This window comes from Pristiophorus japonicus, chromosome 23 (genome assembly GCF_044704955.1).
Source record: "Pristiophorus japonicus isolate sPriJap1 chromosome 23, sPriJap1.hap1, whole genome shotgun sequence".
NCBI lineage: Eukaryota > Metazoa > Chordata > Chondrichthyes > Pristiophoridae > Pristiophorus > Pristiophorus japonicus.
Genome location: NC_091999.1, coordinates 62,438,663 through 62,460,885, shown reverse-complemented (window position 1 = coordinate 62,460,885; position 22,223 = coordinate 62,438,663). Strand labels below are relative to the sequence as shown.

At 44.6% G+C, this 22,223-nt stretch overlaps 3 non-coding genes across 3 annotated transcripts; all 3 read left to right on the top strand.

Annotated features, from left to right (window-relative positions):
* The first annotated feature begins 18,100 nt into the window (after positions 1 to 18,100).
* On the top strand, positions 18,101 to 18,182 carry trnas-aga (transfer RNA serine (anticodon AGA)). Its single transcript has one exon. It is a non-coding gene; the product is annotated as a tRNA-Ser (tRNA).
* A 1,578-nt stretch (positions 18,183 to 19,760) lies between these two features.
* On the top strand, positions 19,761 to 19,832 carry trnad-guc (transfer RNA aspartic acid (anticodon GUC)). Its single transcript has one exon. It is a non-coding gene; the product is annotated as a tRNA-Asp (tRNA).
* Positions 19,833 to 21,998: 2,166 nt separating this feature from the next.
* trnas-aga (transfer RNA serine (anticodon AGA)) lies at positions 21,999 to 22,080 on the top strand. The gene has a single exon. It is a non-coding gene; the product is annotated as a tRNA-Ser (tRNA).
* The last annotated feature ends 143 nt before the right edge of the window (positions 22,081 to 22,223 follow it).

Genomic DNA, 22,223 nt, shown 5'->3' with positions numbered 1-22,223 from the left:
CTACACTGTGCCCACCCAGGCATAGTAATGATGAAAGCTACAGCCAGATACATGTGCGGTGGCCCGATATCGACTCAGATTTGGAGTCTTGTGTGCGCCAATACACCACTTGCTTGTAACTGAGCAATGCACCCAGGGCACACAAGTTTGTGGTCATGGCTCTCCAAACCGTGGTCTAGGATCCACGTTGACTTTGCTGGCCCATTTCTAGGCAAAATGTTCTTCGTTCTTGTGGATGTTTATGCTAACTGGATTGAGTGTGTAATAATGTCTGTAAGCACGTCCACTGCCACCCTCGAAAACCTACGAGCCACGCACGGCCTGCCTGATATCCTTGTCAGCGACAATGGGCCATGCTTCACCAGCGCTGAATTCAAGGAATTCATGACACGTAATGGGATCAAGCACATCACATCTGCACCGTTCAAGCCCGCATCCAATGGCCAGAGAGAACGTGCAGTCCAAACCATCAAGCAAAGCTTGAAACACATGTCAAAAGGCTCCCTGCAGACCCACCTGTCCCGAGTCCTGCTCAGCCACTGCACCAGACACCATTCTCTCACCGGGGTTCCCCAGCTGAGCTGCTCCAGAAAAGGGTGCTCAAAACAAGGCTTTCTCTCGTTCACCCTGATCTCCATGATCAAGTCGAGGGCAGGCGGCATCAACAAAGCATGTACCGTGATCTCACAAATTTGTCACACAATATTGAAGTCAATGACCCTGTATTTGTACTTAACTATGGACCTGGTCCCAAATAGCTTGCTGGCACTGTCGTAGCCAATGAAGGGAAGAGGATGTTTCAGGTCAAACTCGCAAATGGAATAACTTGCAGAAAGCATTTGGACCAAACCAAACTGCGATTCACAGACAGCCACAAGCAACCAACTTCGACCATCCGACACACACACAAGTCGCAACCAACATCATGGTTGACCACGAAGCTGAATTCATCATCCCCAGCAGCCCAGCAAGGTCAGCTGCGCAGCAGACCAGCGAAGAACCAACCAACTCACCTGCACCTGCATTTGTATCGAGACGTTCGACTCGGGAGCGAAAAGCCCCAGATCGCCTCAACTTGCAAATAAGTGTACTATTGACTTTGGGAGGGAGTGATGTTATGTATACAACCCTATGTAACCAGAATTCTATCATCACCACAGGGCGTATCTGTTGGAGTCCCAAGGGATTCCAGCGTCCCCTGGGAGCACTGTATATAAGCAGACATTCCATGTTGTACGTGCACTCTGAAGTTAGAATAAAGAGACAGGTCACACTTACTCACGTCTACAGTACTCAATCACATTACGTTTTCTGGACTTAACAGGTTAAATATAGAATAAAGCTCCCTCTATACTGTTCCACCAAACGTTTCCAGTGCAAGTACAGCACAGGTTAGACACAGACTACATCTCCCTCTAACTTGTCCCAGCCATTCCAGGGCAGATACAGCATCTGTTAGATGTCGAGAAAATCTTCCTCTATACTGTTCCAGCGGATATTCGTGTGGCAGGTGTAGCACGGGTGAGATACAGAGTAAATCTCCCTCTACACTGTCCCATCAAACACTCCCAGGACAGACACAGCATGGGTTAGAGACAGAGTAAAGTTTCCTCTACACCGTCTCAGTAACCATTCCCTGGGCAGGTACTACCAAGCTCATGGTCAACAGGGCTGTAGTAATACCCGCCCTCCTGTATGGCTCAGAGGCATGGACACTGTGCAGTAGACAATTTTTCTCGCTGGAGAAATATCACCAATGATGTCTTCGCAAAATCCTACAAATCACCTGGCAGTACAGGCACACCAACATCAGCGTCCTCGTCAAGGCTAACGTCCCCAGCATTGAAGCACTGATCACACTCGATTAGCTCCGCTACGCAGAACACATAGTTCGCATGCCAGACACGAGACTCCCAAAGCAAGTGCTCTATCTGGAGCTTCTTCACGGAAAATGAGCCAAATGTGGGCAGCGGAAACGTTACAAGGACAGCCTCAAAGCCTCCCTGATAAGGTGCGATATCCCCACTGACATCTGGGATTCCCTGGCCAAAGACCACCCTAAGTGGAGGAAATGCATCCGGGAGTCTCATCGCCAAGAGCATGCAGAAAACAAGTGCAGCAGTGGAAAGAGCGTGCTGCAAAGCAGTCCCAGCCACCCCTTCCTTCAACGACTATCTGTCCCACCTGTGACAGAGTCTGTGGCTTTCGTATTAGACTGTTCAGCCACCAAGTAATTCACTTCAGGTGTGGAAGCAAGTCTTCCTCGATTCCGAGGGACTGCCTATGATGATAATGATGATGACAACACAGATTAGATGCAGAGTAAAGCTCCCTCTGCAATGTCTCACCAGACATTCCCAGGCAGAGACAGCTTTGGTTTTTGAAGGTTAAATCTCCCTCTATCCTGTCCCAAACACTCCCAGGGTTGGTACAGAATTGGTTAGATACAGAGTTAATCTCCCTCTACACTGTCCCATCAAACACTCGCACAATAGGCACAGCATGGGTTAGTCAGAGAGTAAAGCTCTCCATAGACTTATCCATCAAACACTCCCATCGCAGTTACGGCATGGGTTAGATATAGAGTACAACTCCTGCGACATTGTCCCATCAAACACTCCCAGCGCAGGTACAGCACAGGTTACATACACTATAAAGCTCCCCCAACACTGTCCATCAAACACATCCAGGACAGGTAAAGCACGGGTTAGATACAGAGTAAATCTCCCTCTACACCGTCCCATCAAACACACCCAGGGGAGGAACAACACGGGTTAGATACTGAATAAAGCTCACCCTACACTCTCCTATCAAACACTCCATGGAAAGATACAGCACGGATTAGATAAGAGAGAAAAGCTTGCTTTCCACTATCGCATCAAGAACTGCCAGAGCAGATACAGCATGGATGAGACAGAAAGGTTTAGGCTGGGTTTTCCAGAACTTGGAGCCTGGGCAACAGAAGGTACAGCCACCAATTATAATCAGGGATGCTCAGGAAGACAGATATTTCATAGGCGGTGTGGTGGGTGGGGGGGTGGTGGCTGGTGGCGGTGTGGTGCTGGTTGGGGCTGGAGGAGTTTACACAGCCAGGGAGGGGCGAGGCCATAGAGCGTTTTGAAAATAAGTATTAGAATTTTGAAATCAAAGCGTTGCTGAACCAGAAGCCAATGTAGTTCAGCGAGCACAGGGCTGATGGGTGAGCTGGACTTGGTGAGAGTTAGGGCACGGGCAACCTAATTTTGGATCAACTCCAGTTTATGCAGGTGAGAATGTGTCAGGACTGCGTTTGAATAGTCAAGTCCATAAGTAACAAAGGCAGGGATGAGGGGTCAGCAGCGGATGAGCTGAGGCAAGGGCGATGTTACAGAGGTGCAAATATGCATTCTTAATTATGGTGAGGATATGTGGTCAAAAACATACTTCAGGGTTAAGTATGGCACCATTGTTGCAAACAGTCCGGTTCAGGCACAGACATAAGTTGGGGAGAGGGATTGAGTTGGTGGCCAGGGAACTCAGTTTGTGGCAATGAAAATTACAAATTCAGAATATTTCACAGACTATCACGTGCAAAATGTGTGGATGCATTTTAAAATTCAATCGGTTCCAAAACCAGGTTACAGAAAGTAACGGATTTAAAATCTTATGCAAGGCAGTTCAATAAAGGGGCGGTCGAAAGGTTTTCAGCTGAGTTTAAAGTAAGACACTGCAGTTAAGTCTACTACAACTACAACTCGTGTACTCAAACGGAACAAGTTTGGGGTTTGATATAATAGAAGGTGAACTAGGTGAGAAGTGATGTAAGTGAGATTAAGAAAAAGCCCTAAAATGGAACAGTCGGTAACAGAACATCAATTGGTCTCCTCTGATCATGGAGGAATCAAATATTCGACACACTGTGTTTGAAACGAAGACAATTTGTTCAACATTTATACAAGATATTAATCTCCAGCCCATATATAGGAGTTATTAAGATAATCAGAAATAAACAAGAGCTGCCACAATGAACATGGTTCAGTGCCCAAAGCAATCCCAGTAAATCCTGTTCTAGTTACAAATGCAGCTTTTCTCCTCACACCATTTAAAACTGAGATGAGGAGGAATTTCTTCTCTCGGAGGGTTGTAATCTGTGGAATTCTCTGCCCCAGAGAGCTGTGGAGGCTTGGTCATTGAATATATTTAAAGCTGAGGTAGACAGGCTTAACAGAGGTGCTCACACTTAGGAAGGCTTTAGATTGAGTCAGGGAACAGAGTGGTTCTGCTCACAAAATCAGAGGATGGTTACAGCACGGAAGTGCATTCGGCCCGTCGAGCCCTTGCCGGCTCCCAGCTAGTCCCATTGCCCCGCCCTTGCCCCCCGGTCCTGCAAATGTTTTCTTTCGGATACTTATCCAATTCCCTTTTGAAAGCTGTGATTGAGTCTGCCTCCACCAACCTTTCAGGCCGTGCATTCCAGATCCGAACGACTCACTGCATAAAATATATTTTTCTTACACTGTCTTTGGTTCTTCTGCTCATCCACCTTAAATCCGTCTCCTCTGGTTCTCGACCCTCCACCAATGCGAACAGTATCTCTCTATCTACTCTGTCCGGACCCCTCATGATTTTGAACACCTCTATCAATTCTCCTCTCAACCTTCTCTGCTTCAAGGAGAACAACCCCAGCTTCTCCAGTCAATGCACGGAACTGAAGTCCCTCATCTCGTGAATCATTCTTGTCAATCTTTTCTGCACCCTTTCTCAGGCCATCACATCCTAATCTGCGGTGCCCAGAATTGGACACAACGCTCCAGTTGAGACCGAACCAGTGTTTTATAAAGGTTCATCATAACCTCCTTGCCTTTGTACTCTGTGATGCCCAGGATCCTGTAAGCTTTTTTAACTGCTTTCCCAACCTGTCCTGCCACCTTCAGCGATTTGTCCACATATACCCGCAGATCTCACTGTTCTTGCATCCCCTTTAGGATTGTACCCTTTAGTTTATATTGTCTCTCCTCGTTCATTTAATCATGCTTTTCTAATTGTATTTTTCAACTCAGATTCACGGCCTCATTTTATTTCTTCCTCTGATCCGCTCAACTTAATCTGGCAGTGTAATGTTGGCGAGTGGTGATTGATTGTCCTGGGAACCAACAGGAAGAGAGGTCAGAGGCCGGAGGGCCAAGGGAGCAACGTGTTCTGCAACCAATCGCGGTGCTTGAGGGGTGGATCCTGAGACGGTCGATCAGGTGAATCTGTGTGAATCGCTGTTAAACTATTCATCTTTTAAAGTTAAATCGAGATTTCTTTTGTCAACAAAACAGTTTAACATCTGTCAGTATTTTATTTCCATTTATGAGTTCCTATTATGAGTTTCAGACACTTCAGTGCCAATGGACCAGGTATTTAAAGGTCATTCATTTCCCTCTTTCCATGTCACTGTTAGTTAAAGGGACAGAGATTGATTTCCTTTCATTATGCATGCGTAGTAGTAAACATAACATCCTTCCGCTTGGTATTGAGTTACATTCTGTGCTGGGCGAGATGGCTGCTGGCATCAGCCTTTAAAATACACATTCTCTTGTTCAAATCTCTCCAGGGTCTCACCCTTCCCTATCTCTGTAACATCCTCCAGCTCACCAACCCTCTAAATAGTTTGTTTTCTTTGGAACAGAGGAGGCTGAGGGCAGACGTTAATGAGGTGTATAAAATTATAAGAGGCCTAGATAGAGTGGAGAGGAAGGACCTATTTCCCTTCGCAGAGGGGTCAGCAACCAGCTGAACCTTTTAGCCAGTACTTAGCAAGCCCAACAAGAGAGGGGGAAGTTCTGGACTTAGTATTAGAGACTGAAGCTGGGCAGGTGGAATGGGTATCATTGGGAGAGCATTGGTGCTAGTGATCGTAATTCAGTTAGATTTAGGGTAGTTATGGAAAAGGACAAAGATAGACCAGGAATAAAAGTTCTCAATTGGGGAAAGGCCAATTTAACTAAACTGAGATGTGGTTTAGCCAAAGTGGACTGGAAACAGCTACTTGAAATGGTGAGAGATTGGGAAATGTTGGTGTTCAGAGGGACCTTTGTGTCGTTGTACACAAATCACTGAAAGTTAAAATGCAGGCACAGCAAACCATTAAGAAAACAAATAGTATGTCGGCCTTTATTACAAGAGGAGTTGAGGATAATAGTAAACATAAGAAAAGGAACATGAGAAATAGGAACTGGGGTCGGCCATACCCCTCGAGCCTGCTCCGCCATTCAATCAGATCATGGCTGATCTGATCATAGACTCAGCTCCACTTACCCGCCCGCTCTCCATAAACCCTCATCCCCTTATCATTTAAGAAACTATTTCTGTCTTAAATTTATTCAATGTCCCAGCTTCCACAGCTCTCTGAGGCAGCGAGTTCGACAGATTTACAACCCTCTGAGAGAAGAAATTCCTCCTCAACTGTTTTAAATGGGCGGCCCCTACTTCGAAGATCATGCCCTCTAGTTCGAGTCTCCCCCCATCAGTGGAAACATCAGCTCTGCATCCACCTTGTTTCGATAAGATCACCTCTCATTCTTCTTAATTCCAATGACTCGAGGCCCAAACTATTCAACCTTTCCTCATAAGTCAACCTGCTCATCCCTTATATCAACCTATTGAACCTTATCTGAACTGCCTTCAAAGCAATCGTAAATATGGAAAACAAAACTGCATGCAGTATTCCAGGTGTGGCCTCACCAAAACCTTATATAGCTGTAACAAGACTTCCCCACTTTTATACTCCATCCCCTTTGCAAAAAAGGTCAAGATACCATTGGCCTTCCTGATCAATTGCTGTAGCTGCATACTATCCTTTTGTGTTTCATGACCAAGTAACCCCAGGGCCTGCTGTACTGCGGCACTTTGCAATCTTTCTCAATTTAAATAATAGCTTGCTCCTAGACATTTACTGCAATTATATAGGACCCTGGTGAGAATACACCTGGAGTATTGTGTACAGTTTTGATTGCTTACCTAAGGAAGGATGTACTTACTATTGAGGATGGCAACGAAGGTTCACCAAACTGATTCCTGGGATGGGACATTATCCTTTGAGGAGAGATTGAGTAGACGAAGCCTATATTCTGTACAGGATAGAAGAATGAGAGGTGATCTCATTTTAAAATAAACGAAATTCTTACGGGGCTTGACAGTGTAGATCAGAGGTGTCAAACATACGGCCCGCGGGCCGGACACGGTCCCGCAAGTCCCTTCCTCCGGCCGCCACGTGTTTTAATTTATGTGACCCCCGCCCCCAGCCCCGACATTTTGCTTGCTGACTGGAACACAACCTGAATTTGTCGGCCGTCACGGAGCAGGAGGAGGGTGGCGGAGGCACGGGGAAGGTCAGTGTCCACGGGGAGCAATTCTAGGACAACGAGGGCACTCACATGGATTGTCAATGGGAGATAAGCTTTGAGTGAGGCAGTGAGTAGATAAATACCGAGAGAGAGGGGGAGGAGTGTCGCTGGAACTCCAGGTGATGTAACAGATGATGGGGGTTAGTGCAGGGTAGGTAGTGAGGGGGTTGTGTTCCTGCAATTCTCCGCCATCCTCGGCCCCAGTGAGGCGCTGATTTTGAAATTCTCAGCATCCTGTTCACACCCCTCGATGGCCCCGCCCCTCACTATCTCTGTAACATCCTCCAGCCCCTACACCCCTTCCTCTCTCTGTAACCTTCTCCAGCCACGACACCCCTCCGTTTCTCTGTAACCTCCTCCAGTCCCTACACCCCTCCCTATCTCTGTAAACTCGTCCAGTCCCTACACCCCTCCCTATCTCCGTAACCTCCTCCAGCCCTACACTCCTCCCTATCTCTCTAACCTCTTCGAGCCCCGACAGCTCTCCCTGTCTCTCTAACCTTGTTAGGGTTAACTTCAAACCACCACTAGGATTCTGTTAGCCTTAAAGTAAATGCAGGTTTTATTAATACAAGCCGGCAGGGGAGCTATCCTTGAAGGAATGCTCGAAGATACTGCCAGAGACATCTTACTTTATACAGTTTCAGATTATAGCATTAAGTAATTACGCAAGTTACAATTATTTCATGCTGATTGATTAATACATGATTGATTGGTACAGCGCTTCCTCCAATCTGGCATCTACATGCCTTAATTGGCAATTCCAAATACATGTTGTTATGATTATTTTATTTAACTCTTATTTTGTTATACAATTCCAATTCTATGTTATCTGTGTCCATGCCCAGCTCCCAAGGCCTTTAGTCTATGAATTGGAGCATCTGCTCCTCTGTGGAAGGCATCCCTCACATGCTTCCCACAAAAAACAGTCTGTGGGTTCCATTTTAAAAACCTGTTAACTCCATTTTAAAACATCACAATTATTATTATTCATTGTAATTACAATTTGTAATCTGCCCTTTCAGTCCCTCCTGTTGGTCCCTGATTATTTCTAAATAATCAGCTGACCACATATATGTTCTGAGCCATCTGCTGGAAATGGTGATATCAAGTCCATATCCCTGGGATCACTTGTAGTTCCATCTTTTGCGGAGTCTTTACATACTACCCCTGACCATTTCCCTGGGATATTGGCACATCACTTATATTTCTTTTTGTACATACAGTGCATAAGCTCGGGGTCTTGGTTGTTTCCCTAACGCGTTCCAAAGTCGCTCGCCTCCCTATCATGCCTACATTACATAATTAACAGGGCTGTTTGCTGTTCGGCTAGAACCACGTGGTTGTATATCTCTCTGATCTTACACATCAGATATAGTTGGATCACGATACATATCCCTTCCACTACCATTATTACCACAATTGAATGCCACATCAATTTGAGGACTGCGTAGGCTTTAGGTGATCATCCCTTAAAAAACCGACCATGAACAACAATTTTCCATTCCCTGCCTATCCTTACCTGATTCCTATTTCTCCCGCCTCCGTTTCGTTGGTCAGGCGACAGGATTGGGACACTCATGACTCAGATCAGGTATTCATGCCGTCTTTTTGTTTGATTAACTTCTTTGGATCTAGCAAAGGCTTTCTTCGTTCTTGGTTACGGGTCTTGGCCAATCTCTTCTTTCTGCGCCTCTTGTATCTGCCTGTACAGTCTCCCAGGAGCATCAACACCACTATCAGCTGCACTAGGACTAACACATGGGATATAATTCTAATCCCTATCTTGTAACTTTGCTCGGGTAAGCCTCGCCTGTCTTTGCACTTGTTACATAACATCACCAACCAACTCAAGGCTATTACTATCTGTATTGCCACTAGGGTATGGGAAAGGATCCTTATCCAGGAATGTATAATCTCAAGTACCAAGGCGGGTTTTTCAGGTTATCATTTATTTCACTGTCCAGTTCTTCAGCTTTCTCCTTCAGCTCTTAATATCTTTTAATGTTATTTCTTGAGCTAGTTAAATCTTCAAGTAACAGGGGAATTGATTGTGCTTGCTCTTCCATGTAAACATCAATATCTTGCTTAATCTCATCGCTTACATTGTCTTCCTGGCATGTCATGCGTGCTCTTCCCCCTGCCACCAACAGTCTTGGAGTAACGTAAGTTCCCAGGCTAGTTACCACACAATATTGTCCTCGCCCTTGATACGTGTAATGTAGGTTCGGGCAGGTTTTATTCCAATGACGCACCCTTCCGTAGTATTGTCAAACCCGCATCTATCCTTGCTCCCGTCTCCCACTAGATGAGGACCTATAGTTAGGGTTCCTCCTCTCCGGAACATGGATAAAGATATTCCCCTTATATTTCCATTCTTTTCGATCTCATACTGATCAATCGCGAATGTACTCTACCCCTCGTATTTTGTTTGTTTCCCCTCACATCCTCCTGTAACCGCATACACCCTTGTCATTCCTTTCAAAAAGGGCCACATTACAGCAAACTCTAAAGGGACAAAGCGTGTTAAAAAGACAAGCCTGAAGGCTCTGTGCCTCAATGCGAGGACTATTCGTAATAAGGTGGATGAATTAACTGCACAGGTAGCAATTAATGAATATGATATAATTGGCACCACGGAGACATGGCTGTCCTGAGGCTGTGTCCCCTGGTTCTGGACTTCCCCAACATCGGGAACAAGCTACTTGCATCTAACCTGTCCCGTCCCGCCAGAATCTTTATGTTTCTACGAAATCCCCTCTCATCCGTCTAAACTCCAATGTATAAAAACCAAGTTGATCCAGTCTCTCCTCATATGACAGTCCAGCCATCCCGAGAATCAATCGGGTGAACTTTCGCTTCACTTGCTCAATAGCAAGAACGTCCTTCCTCAGATTAGGAGACCAAAACTAAACACAATATTCCAGGTGAGGCCTCACCAAGGCCCTGTACAACTGCAGTAAGAATCTGTTAAATCTGCATTTTACTGCAATTCTATGACATTCTGAACCGATAAAGAAATGGAATCGTGTCTCTCAGTCTCTGCCTCACTCTCAACCTCTGTCTCTTTAGAGATCTGTGCATGTGTTTGCGTGTTTGAGTCTTTGTCTCCCTCACTCTGCCTCTCTCTGACTCACTCTGTCTCTCCCTGTTTCTCTGTTTGTCTCGGTCTCTCAATCTGCCCGTGTCTTTCTCACAGTGTCCAGTTCTGTTGCAATGGGATTCTCTCAGTCTCTCTGTCTGACTGTCTCTCTCTTTCCCATCATTACTGTCTGTCTCTGTCTCCCTTTGCCTGTCTCTGTTCGATCCTGTCCGTAACCTGTTGAGTATTTCCATCATTTTTTGTTTTTATCTCTGTCTCTCTCTCTCTATCTTCTCTCTCACTATCTCTCTCTCTCTTTGTCGCTTTCTTTGTCCATGTCTTTTTCTTTGTCTCTGGTTTTCCATTACTATTTGCCTCTCTCTCTTTATGGAGCGCATACACACACACACACATCTCTGTGTATGTGTGTGTTTGAGTCTTTGTCTCACTCAGTCTCCCTATCCCTCTCAGTCTCACAATTGATCTCTCTCTATTTCTCTAGCTCGCTGTCTGTCTCTCCCTGTTTCTCTGTTTGTGTCTGTCTCTTTCTCATGATGTCCACTTCTTTTCACAGCTCGATTCCTGCTGTCTCAAAATCTACACCCGTCAGTCCATCATTGGTATAGTCGTGCGTATCCCTGCCTGTCACGCGGGAGGAATCATTTTCGAAATGTAGAATTGTACCTCTGTTATTCGGTATAGATTCATATTAACAGTTCCAGAGCAACATAGAAGAGTAAAAATACAGCAAGAGGAGATTGGCTCTTCCAGAATTTTAGGAAACGGAGACTTCTTCAGGACTCTGCGGCGTTCTGATGCAGAGAGATGGATGATTGAGTTTTATGTGAGTAACATTTAAAGAGGTAGAAACCCAGTCGTCGTGCCTGGGTGATTAAGGCGATGGACCAAAAAACCCACTGGGGTTTCACCGTGCAGGTTCTATACTGTCGACTACCGATTTCAGCGTTTTGCATTCCATTTCACAATTTAACCAGATCCCTGCAAAACGGATCCTGAGTTCGGTGGAATAACGTCCCACACCTTGCAACACTGACATTTTTTTCTCATGTTCATTAATTTGCAATATTCACGATACATACGGATAGAAAAACGCAAAAATCAGCCAAATTAGCGACAGTGATTCAGCCTGTCGATCCTTCTTTATACTAAGGCACTCTGTGTATGTCCATTGGTGCGTGTATATTTTTGGTTGTGTGTGTGTGTGTCTCTGTATCTGTCTATCTGTATGCATGTCACTGTGTATGTGCAACTGTCTGTGGATATCATCACCATGCATTTGGTATGTCCTGGAACTTTTTAAAAAGACTTGGGGAAAATAATATAGTTGTGACATTTGATATCGGCTTTGGTTCAGCGGCAGCATTTTCGACTTCAAGTCCCACTCCTGAGACTTGAGCATATAATCTTGGCTGACACTCAAGTGCAGTACTTGCGGAATTTTGCATTGTTGAAGCTGTTGACTTTTGGATGAAATGTCAAATTGAAGCTCCGTCTGCTCTCTCCGGTGAATGCGAAAGTTCCCACAGCATTATTAGATAAAGAGTAGTGAGTTGTCCCCGTGTCACTTTTATATAAATATTCTGAAATGCTCACTGAAAACCTGTGTGTATGCGTGTGTCTGTGAGGGTGGAGCTCAAGCCCAGATTCTCATCGAGACAGAATGTGAAGGTTCGCAAGTCCAGAATGGCTGAGTGTATAAGTCGTTGCATTTATGATCTAATGGGTTTATACCCGCGTGGGTTCGAACCCCACTCCTCGTAGCTCTTGAATTTTGCACCGATTTTCTCCCATCCTGCTCAGTTTTACCCGAATACCTTCTGTTGAATCTGTAACTCTGTCACACTCTCAACTGACAAAGAAATGGGATTGTGAAATGTATCTGTGCCGCTCACTCTCTGTCTTTAGAGAGCCCTGTATATCTTTATGTGTTTGAGTCTCTGTCACTCTCTGACTCACTCTGTCTGTGGACCTACAAGCTGAATTCAGGGAGCTCGGAGTTAAATTAAAAAGTAGGACCTCAAAGGTCGCAAACTCAGGATTGCTACCAGTGCCACCTGCTAGTCGGAGCAGGAATCGCAGGATAGCTCAGATGAATACGTGGCTTGAAATGTGGTGCAGATGGGAGGTATTCAAGTTCCTGGGACTTTGGAACCGGTTCTGGGGGAGGTGGGACCAGAACTAAACCGGAAGGTCTGCACCTGGGCAGGACCCAAAACAATGTCCAAGGGGGAGTGTTTGCTAGTGTTATTGGGGAGGGTTTAAAGTAATATGGCAGGGCGACGGGAGACAGAGGGAAGTCGAATGGGCACAGAACGAAAGATTAATAGTAAAGGTGGAGGGCAGAGAATCCCACTGCAAGAATCAAATAGGGCCACTTTACAGCCAAATTCTAAAGGGTCAAAATGTGCTACAATAACAAGCCTGAAGGCTCTGTGCCTCATTGTGAGGTGTATTCGTAATAAGGCGGATGAATTAACTGCACAAGCAGCAATTACTGAATATGATATAATTGGCATGACGGAGACATAGCTCCAGGGTGACCAAGGCTGGGAATTCAACATTCAGGAAGCATAGACAGAAATGAAAAGGTGTTGGGGTAGCGTTGCTGGTTAAAGAGGAAATTAAAGCAATAGTAAGGAACGACATTAGCTTGGAAGATGTGGAACATGTATGGGTGGTGCTGCGGAATACCAAAGGGAAGAAAACGCGAGAGGAGTTGTGTACAGATCAGCAAACAGTAGTCGTGAGGTTGGGGACAGCATCAAGCAAGAAATTAGGGATGCGTGCCATAAAGATACAGCAATTATCAAGGACGATCTTGCTCTAAATGTAGATTGGGCTAATAAAACAGGAAGCAATACGGTGGAGGAGGATTTCCTCGAGCGTATTAGGGATGGTTTTCTCGACCAATATGTCGAGGGACCATCTGGAGGGCTGGCCATCCTAGACTGGGTGGTGTGTAATGAGAAAGGACAAATTAGCAATCTTGTTGTGCGAGGCCCCTTGGGATGAGTGGCCATAATAAGGTAGAATTCTTTATTAAGGTGGCGAGTGCCACAGTTAATTCAGAGACTTGGGTCCTGAACTGAAGGAAAGGTAACTTCGATGATATGAGACGTGAATTGGCTAGAATAGACTGGCGAATGATACTTAATGGGTTGACGGTGGATAGGAAATTGCAAACATTTAAAGATCACATAGACGAACTTCAACAATTGTATTTCCCTGTCTGGAGGAAAAATAAAACTGGGAAGGTGGCTCAACAGTAGCTAACAAGGGAAATTAAGGATAGTGAAAGGAAGAGGCATATAAATTGGCCAGAAAAAGACGCAACCTGAGGACTGGGAGACATTTAGAATTCAGCAGAGGAGGACAAAGGGTTTAATTAGGAGGGGGAAATTGGATTATGAGAGGAAGCTTGTTGGAAACATAATAAAGTTCTATAGATATGTGAAGACAAAAAGATTAGAGAAGACAAACGTAGGTCCCTTGCAGTCAGATTCAGGTGAATTTATAATGGGGAACAAAGAAATGGTAGACCAGTTGAACAATTACTTTGGTTCTGTCTTCACGAAGGAAGACACGCATAACCTTCCAAAAATACTAGGGCACCAAGGATCTAGCGAGAAGGAGGAACTGAAGCAAATCCTTATCAGTCAGGTAATTGTGTTAGGGAAATTGATGGGATTGAAGACCGATAAATCCCCGGGGCCTGATAGTCTGCATTGGAAAGTACTTGAGGAAGTGGCCCTAGAAATAGCGGATTCATTGGTGATCATTTTCCAACAGTCCGTGGACTCTAAATCAGTTCGTATGGACTGGAGATTAGCTAATGTAACACCACATTTTAAAAAAGGAGGGAGATAGAAAATGGATAATTATAGACCGGTTAGCCTGACATCAGTAGTGGGGAAAATATAGGAATCAATTATTAAAGATGAAATAGCAGTGCATTTGGAAAGCAGTGACAGGATCGGTCCAAGCTGCATGAATTTATGAAAGGGAAATCAAGCTTGACAAATCTTCTGGAATTTATTGAGGATGTAACTAGTATAGTGGACAAGGGGAACCAGTGCATGTGGTGTAATTACTTTCAAAAGGCTTTCAACAAATTCCCACTCACGTATTGGTGTGCATAGTATTGGGAGTAATGTACTGACGTGGATAGAGAACTGGTTGGCAGACAGGAAGCAGAGAGTCGGGATAAACGGGTCCTTTTCAGAAAAGCAGGCAGTGACTAGTGGGGTGCCGCAGGGCTCAGTGCTCGGACCCCAGCTATTTACAATATACATGAATGATTTAGATGAAGGAATTGAGTGTAATATCTTCAAGTTTGCAGATGATACTAACAGGGTGGCGGTGTGAGCTGTGAGGAGGACGCTAAGAGGCTGCAGGGTGACTTGGACAGGTTAGGTTAGTGGGCAAATGCATGGCAGATGCAGTATAATGTGGATAAATGAGAGGTTATCCACTTTGGTGGCAAAAACACGAAGGCAGAATATTATCTGTATGGCGGCAGATTAGGAAAAGGGGAGGTGCAATGGGAGCTGCGTGTCGTGGTACACCAGTCATTGAAAGTTGACATGCAGTTGCAGCAGGCGGTGAAGAAGGCAAATGGTATGTTGACCTTTATAGCTAGGGGTTCTGGGTATAGGAGTACTGAGGTCTTACTGCTGTTGTACAGGGCCTTTGTGAGACCTCACCTGGAATATTGTGTTCAGTTTTGGTCTCGTAATCTGAGGAAGGACTTTCTTGCTATTGAGGGAGTGCAGCGAAGTTTCACCATACTGATTCCCGGGATGACAGGACTGACATATGAGGAGAGACTGGATCGACTGGGCTTGTAGTCACTGGAGTTTAGAAGTTAGAGAGGGGATCTTATAGAAACATAAAAAATTCTGACGGGACTTTACAGGTTAGATGCAGCAAGAACGTTCCCGATGTTGGGGAAGTCCAGAATTAGGGGACACAGTCTAAGGATAAGGGGCAGGCCATTTAGGATCGAAGTAAGGAGAAACTTCTTCACTCAGAGAGTTGTTAACCTGTGGAATTCCCTATCGCAGAGAGATGTTGATGCCAGTTCATTGGCTATATTCAAGAGGGCGTTAGATATGGCCATGAAGGCTAAAGGCATCAAGAGGTATGGAGAGAAAGCAGGAAAGGGGTACTGAGCTGAATCATCAGCCATGATCTTATTGAATGGTGGTGCAGACTCGAAAGCCCGAATGGCCTACTCCTGCACATATTTTCTATGTTTCTCTGTTTGTCCCTATCTCTCAATCTGTCTCTTACTTTCTCACGGTGTAAAAGTTCTGCTCCAATGGGATTCTCTCAGTCTTCCTGTCTATTTGGCTCTCTCTTTCCCATCATCCCTCTCTGTCTGACTGTCTCTCTCTATCTGTCTATGTCTCTGCCTGCTGTCTTTCTTTGCTCTGTCTCTAACCTGCTGAGTATTTCCATCATTTTCTCTTTTAGTCGCTATCTCTCTTTTTCGATCAGTCTCTCTCCTTGTCACTGTCTTTATCATTGTCTTTCTCTCACTCTTTCCCTCTCTCTCTGAATAGATCACACACACACATCTCTGTTTTTGTATCTATTTGAGTCTTTTTCACACTCAGTCTGCCACTCCTTCATTGTCTCACACTTTCTGTCTCTCGTTGTCTCTATCTCGCTCTCTGTCTCTCCCTGCTGTCGGACTAGAAATCCATTGGGATTTTCCCACGCAGATTCGAATCCTGCCAACCACGATTCTCAGCATTTTTCATTCCATTTCACAATTTAACCAGTTCTCTGCCAAACTGAGCATGAGATAAATGGAATAACGTCCCACACCTTTCAACACTGACATTTGTTTCTCATTTTTATTAATCTGCAATATTCACGATACATCCGTTTAAAACATCGCAAAAATCAGTCAAAGTTGCGACAGTGATTCAGCCTGTCTATCCCTCGAGATGTCTCAGGCATCTGTGCATGCCCGTTGGTGCGTGTAAATTTTTGGTTATGTGTGCGTGTGTCTCTGTGTCTGTCTATCTCTATTTTTGTCTCTCCATATGTGCAACTGTCTGTGGAAATCATCACCATGAATTTGGTATGTCCTGGAACTTATAAAAAAGACTTGGGGAAAATAATACGGTTGTGAACTTTTGTATCGGCTTTGGTTCAGTGGCAGCATTCTCGACTGAATCGGGAGTTTGTGTGTTCAAGTCGAACTCCTTGGACTTGAGCATATCATCTTGGCTAACACTCAAGTGCAGCACTTGGGGAATTTTGCAATGTTGAAGCTGTTGACTCTCGGATGAAATATTACATTGAAGCTCCGTCTGCACCCTCGGGTGGATATGAAAGGTCCCAGAGCATTACTCGAAACAGAGTAGGAGAGTTGCCCCCGTGTCAATATTCCTAAAAATGTTCGTAAATGCTCACTAAAAGACTATGTGCATGTGTTTGTATGTGGGGTTGGGGTTGAAGCCTAGTTTGTCACAGAGACAGAATCCAAGCTCTCACAGGACCAGGATAGCCGAGTGGTTAAGGCGTTGGCCTTAAACTTCAAAGGGTTTTCCCAGCGTGGGTTTTTCCCCACTCCTGGTTTTTATTTAAATTAACACGGATTTCCTCCCATTCTGATCAGTGATGTCCGATTTTCATCGGTTGAATCAACAATTTTCTGTAACTGTATGACACTCTGAACCGATAATGAAATAAAATTGTGAAAGGTATCAGTGTCGCTCGGTCCCTGCCTCTCTCTTTCTCTTCACAGAGTTGTGTATGTGTTTGGATGTTTGAGTCTTTGTCTCTCTCAGTCTGACTCAATCTGTCTGTCCCTGTTTCTCCGTTTGTCTCAGTCTCTCAATCTGTCTCTTTCTCACGGTGCCCACGTCTGTTCCAATGGGATTCTCTCAGATTCTTTGTCTGACTGGCTCTCTCTTTCCCATCATTTCGGTCTGTCCATGTCTTTGCCTGCCTCTGTTAGTCCCTGCCTCTAACCTGAGAAGTATTTCCATTATTTTCTGTTTTAGTCTCTATCTCTCTCTCTCTATCTGTCTCTCTCCTTGTCACTATCTTTATCATTGCCTTTCTCTCACTCTTTCCCTCTCTCTCTTAATAGATCACACACACACATCTCTGTATATTTATGTGTTTGAGTCTTTTTCTCACCCATTCTGCCTCTCCTTCTCAGTCTCACACTTTCTGTCTCTCGTTGTCTCTATCTCGGTGTCTGTCTCTCCCTGTTTGTCGGTTTGTCTCTGTCTCTCAATGTGTCTGTTGACTTCTCATTGTGTCCAGTTCTGTTCACAGCTCGATTCCTTCTCCAACAGAGCAGTTACCCGTCAGTTCCTCGTTAGTATAGTGGTGAATATCCTCGCCTGTCACGCGGGATCCCTGGGTTCAATTCACCGTGCGGGAAGGCAGTTGTTTCAAAATGTAGAATTTTACTTTTGTTTCTTGGTAGAGATACATATCAAAAATTCCAGAGTGAAATTGAACTGTGAAAATACAGGTAGAGGAGTTTGCCTCTTCCAGATTTTTAGCAAACGGAGACTTTTTCAGGATTCTTTGGCCGTCTGCTGCACAGAGATGGATGACTGAGTTTTTTCTGAGTAACGTTTAAAAAGCCAGCGACACAGTAGTCGTGGCCGAGTGGTTAAGGCCATGGACTAGAAATCCATTGGGATTTTCCCGCGCAGGTTCGAATCCTGCCGACTACGATTCTCAGCATTTTTCATTCCATTTCACAATTTAACCAGTTCTCTGCCAAACTGATCATGTGATAAATGGAATAACGTCCCACACCTTTCAACACTGACATTTGTTCTCATTTTTATTAATCTGCAATATTCACGATACATTCGTTTAAAAAATCGCAACAATCAGTCAAAGTTGCGACAGTGATTCAGCCTGTCTATCCCTCGAGATGTCTAAGGCAGCTGTGCATGCCCGTTGGTGCGTGTAAATTTTTGGTTATGTGTGTCTCTGTGTCTGTCTACTCTATTTTTGTCTCTGTGTATGTGCAACTGTCTGTGGAAATCATCATATGAATTTGGTATGTCCTGGAACTTATAAAAAAGACTTGGGGAAAATAATACGGTTGTGAACTTTTGTATCGGCTTTGGTTCAGTGGCAGCATTCTCGACTGAATCAGGAGTTTGTTAGTTCAAGTCGCACTCCTTGGACTTGAGCATATCATCTTGGCTAACACTCAAGTGCAGCACTTGGGGAATTTTGCAATGTTGAAGATGTTGACTTTCGGATGAAATGTTAAATTGAAGCTCCGTCTGCACCCTCGGGTGGATATGAAAGGTCCCAGAGCATTACTCGAAACAGAGTAGGAGAATTGCCCTCGTGTAAATATTACTAAAAATGTTCGTAAATGCTCACTAAAAGACTATGTGCATGTGTTTGTATGTGGGGTTGGGGTTGAAGCCCAGTTTGTCACAGAGACAGAATCCAAGCTCTCACAGGGCCAGGATAACCGAGTGGTTATGTCGTTGGCCTTAAACTTCAAAGGGTTTTCCACCGTGGGTTCTTCCCCACTCCTGGTTTCTATTTATTTTAACACAGATTTCCTCCCATTCTGATCAGTGATGTCCGATTTTCATCGGTTGAATCAACAATTTTCTGTAATTATGTGTCACTCTGAACCGATAATGAAATGAAATTGTGAAATGTATCTGTGTCGCTCGGTCTCTGCCTCTCTCTCTCTCTCCACAGAGCTGTGTATGTGTTTGTATGTCTGAGTCTTTGTCTCTCTCAGTCTGACTCACTCTGTCTGTCCCTGTTCTCCGTTTGTCTCGGTCTCTCAATCTGTCTCTTTCTCACGGTGCCCACGTCTGTTCCAATGGGATTCTCTCAGATTCTTTGTCTGACTGGCTCTCTCTTTCCCATCATTTCGGTCTGTCCATTTCTTTGCCTGCCTCTGTTAGTCCCTGCCTCTAACCTGAGAAGTATTTCCATCATTTTCTGTTTTAGTCTCTATCTCTTTCTCTCTATCTGTCTCTCTCCTTGTCACTGTCTTTATCATTGTCTTTCTCTCACTCTTTCCCTTTCTCTCTTAATAGATCAACCACACAAATCTCTGTCTCTGCATGTGTTTGCGTCTTTTTCTCACCCAATCTGCCTCTCCTTCTCAGTCTCACACTTTCTGTCTCTCGTTGTCTCTATCTCGGTGTCTGTCTCTCCCTGTTTCTCGGTTTGTCTCTGTCTCTCAATGTGTCTGTCGACTTCTCATGGTGTCCAGTTCTGTTCACAGCTCGATTCCTGCTCCGACAGAGCCGCTATCCGTCAGTTCCTCGTTAGTATAGTGGTGAGTATCCCCGCCTGTCACGCGGGAGACCGGGGTTCAATTCCCCGACGGGGAGGCAGATGTTTCAAAATGTTGATTTTTACTTCTGTGTCATGGTAGATACATATTAAAAATTCCAGAGCGAAATCGAAGAGTGAAAATACAGGTAGAGGAGTTTGTCTCTTCCAGATTTTTAGCAAACGGAGACTTTTTCAGGATTCTTTGGCCGTCTGCTGCACAGAGATGGATGACTGATTTTTTCTGAGTAACGTTTAAAAAGCCAGCGACACAGTAGTCGTGGCCGAGTGGTTAAGGCGATGGACTAGAAATCCATTGTGATTTTCCCGCGCAGGTCCGAATCCTGCCGACTACGATTCTCAACATTTTTCATTCCATTTCACAATTTAACCAGTTCTCTACCAAACTGATCATGTGATAATTGGAATAACGTCCCACACCTTTCAACACTGACATTTGTTCTCATTTTTATTAATCTGCAATATTCACGATACATCCGATTAAAAAATCGCAACAATCAGTCAAAGTTGCGACAGTGATTCAGCCTGTCTATCCCTCGAGATGTCTAAGGCATTTGTGCATGCCCGTTGGTGCGTGTAAATTTTTGGTTATGTGTGTCTCTGTGTCTGTCTATCTCTATTTTTGTCTCTGTGTATGTGCAACTGTCTGTGGAAATCATCACCATGAATTTGGTATGTCCTGGAACTTATAAAAAAGACTTGGGGAAAATAATACGGTTGTGAACTTTTGTATCGGCTTTGGTTCAGTGGCAGCATTCTCGACTGAATCAGGAGTTTGTGTCTTCAAGTCGCACTCCTTGGACTTGAGCATATCATCTTGGCTAACACTCAAGTGCAGCACTTGGGGAATTTTGCAATGTTGAAGCTGTTGACTTTCGGATGAAATGTTAAATTGAAGCTCCGTCTGCACCCTCGGGTGGATATGAAAGGTCCCAGAGCATTACTCGAAACAGAGTAGGAGAGTTGCCCCCGTGTAAATATTACTAAAAATGTTCGTAAATGCTCACTAAAAGACTATGTGCATGTGTTTGTATGTGGTGTTGGGGTTGAAGCCCAGTTTGTCACAGAGACAGAATCCAAGCTCTCACAGGGCCAGGATAACCGAGTGGTTATGTCGTTGGCCTTAAACTTCAAAGGGTTTTCCACCGTGGGTTCTTCCCCACTCCTGGTTTCTATTTATTTTAACACAGATTTCCTCCCATTCTGATCAGTGATGTCCGATTTTCATCGGTTGAATCAACAATTTTCTGTAACTATGTTTCACTCTGAACCGATAATGAAATGAAATTGTGAAATGTATCTGTGTCGCTCGGTCTCTGCCTCTCTCTCTCTCTCCACAGAGCTGTGTATGTGTTTGTATGTCTGAGTCTTTGTCTCTCTCAGTCTGACTCACTCTGTCTGTCCCTGTTTCTCCGTTTGTCTCAGTCTCTCAATCTGTCTCTTTCTCACGGTGCCCACGTCTGTTCCAATGGGATTCTCTCAGATTCTTTGTCTGACTGGCTCTCTCTTTCCCATCATTTCGGTCTGTCCATTTCTTTGCCTGTCTCTGTTAGTCCCTGCCTCTAACCTGAGAAGTATTTCCATCATTTTCTGTTTTAGTCTCTATCTCTTTCTCTCTATCTGTCTCTCTCCTTGTCACTCTCTTGATCATTGTCTTTCTCTCACTCTTTCCCTTTCTCTCTTAATAGATCAAACACACAAATCTCTGTCTCTGTATGTGTTTGAGTCTTTTTCTCACCCAATCTGCCTCTCCTTCTCAGTCTCACACTTTCTGTCTCTCGTTGTCTCTATCTCGGTGTCTGTCTCTCCCTGTTTGTTGGTTTGTCTCTGTCTCTCAATGTGTCTGTCGACTTCTCATGGTGTCCAGTTCTGTTCACAGCTCGATTCCTGCTCCGACAGAGCAGCTATCCGTCAGTTCCTCGTTAGTAAAGTGGTGAATATCCCTGCCTGTCACGCGGGAGACCGCGGTTCAATTCCCCGAAGGGGAGGCAGATGTTTCAAAATGTTGATTTTTACTTCTGTTTCTTGGTCGATACATATTAAAAATTCCAGAGCGAAATCGAACTGTGAAAATACAGGTGGAGGAGTTTGCCTCTTCCAGATTTTTAGCAAACGGAGACTTTTTCAGGATTCTTTGGCCGTCTGCTGCACAGAGATGGATGACTGAGTTTTTTCTGAGTAACGTTTAAAAAGCCAGCGACACAGTAGTCGTGGCCGAGTGGTTAAGGCGATGGACTAGAAATCCATTGGGATTTTCCCGCGCAGGTTCGAATCCTGCCGACTACGATTCTCAGCATTTTCCATTCCATTTCACAATTTAACCAGTTCTCTACCAAACTGATCATGTGATAATTGGAATAACGTCCCACACCTTTCAACACTGATATTTGTTCTCATTTTTATTAATCTGCAATATTCACGATACATCC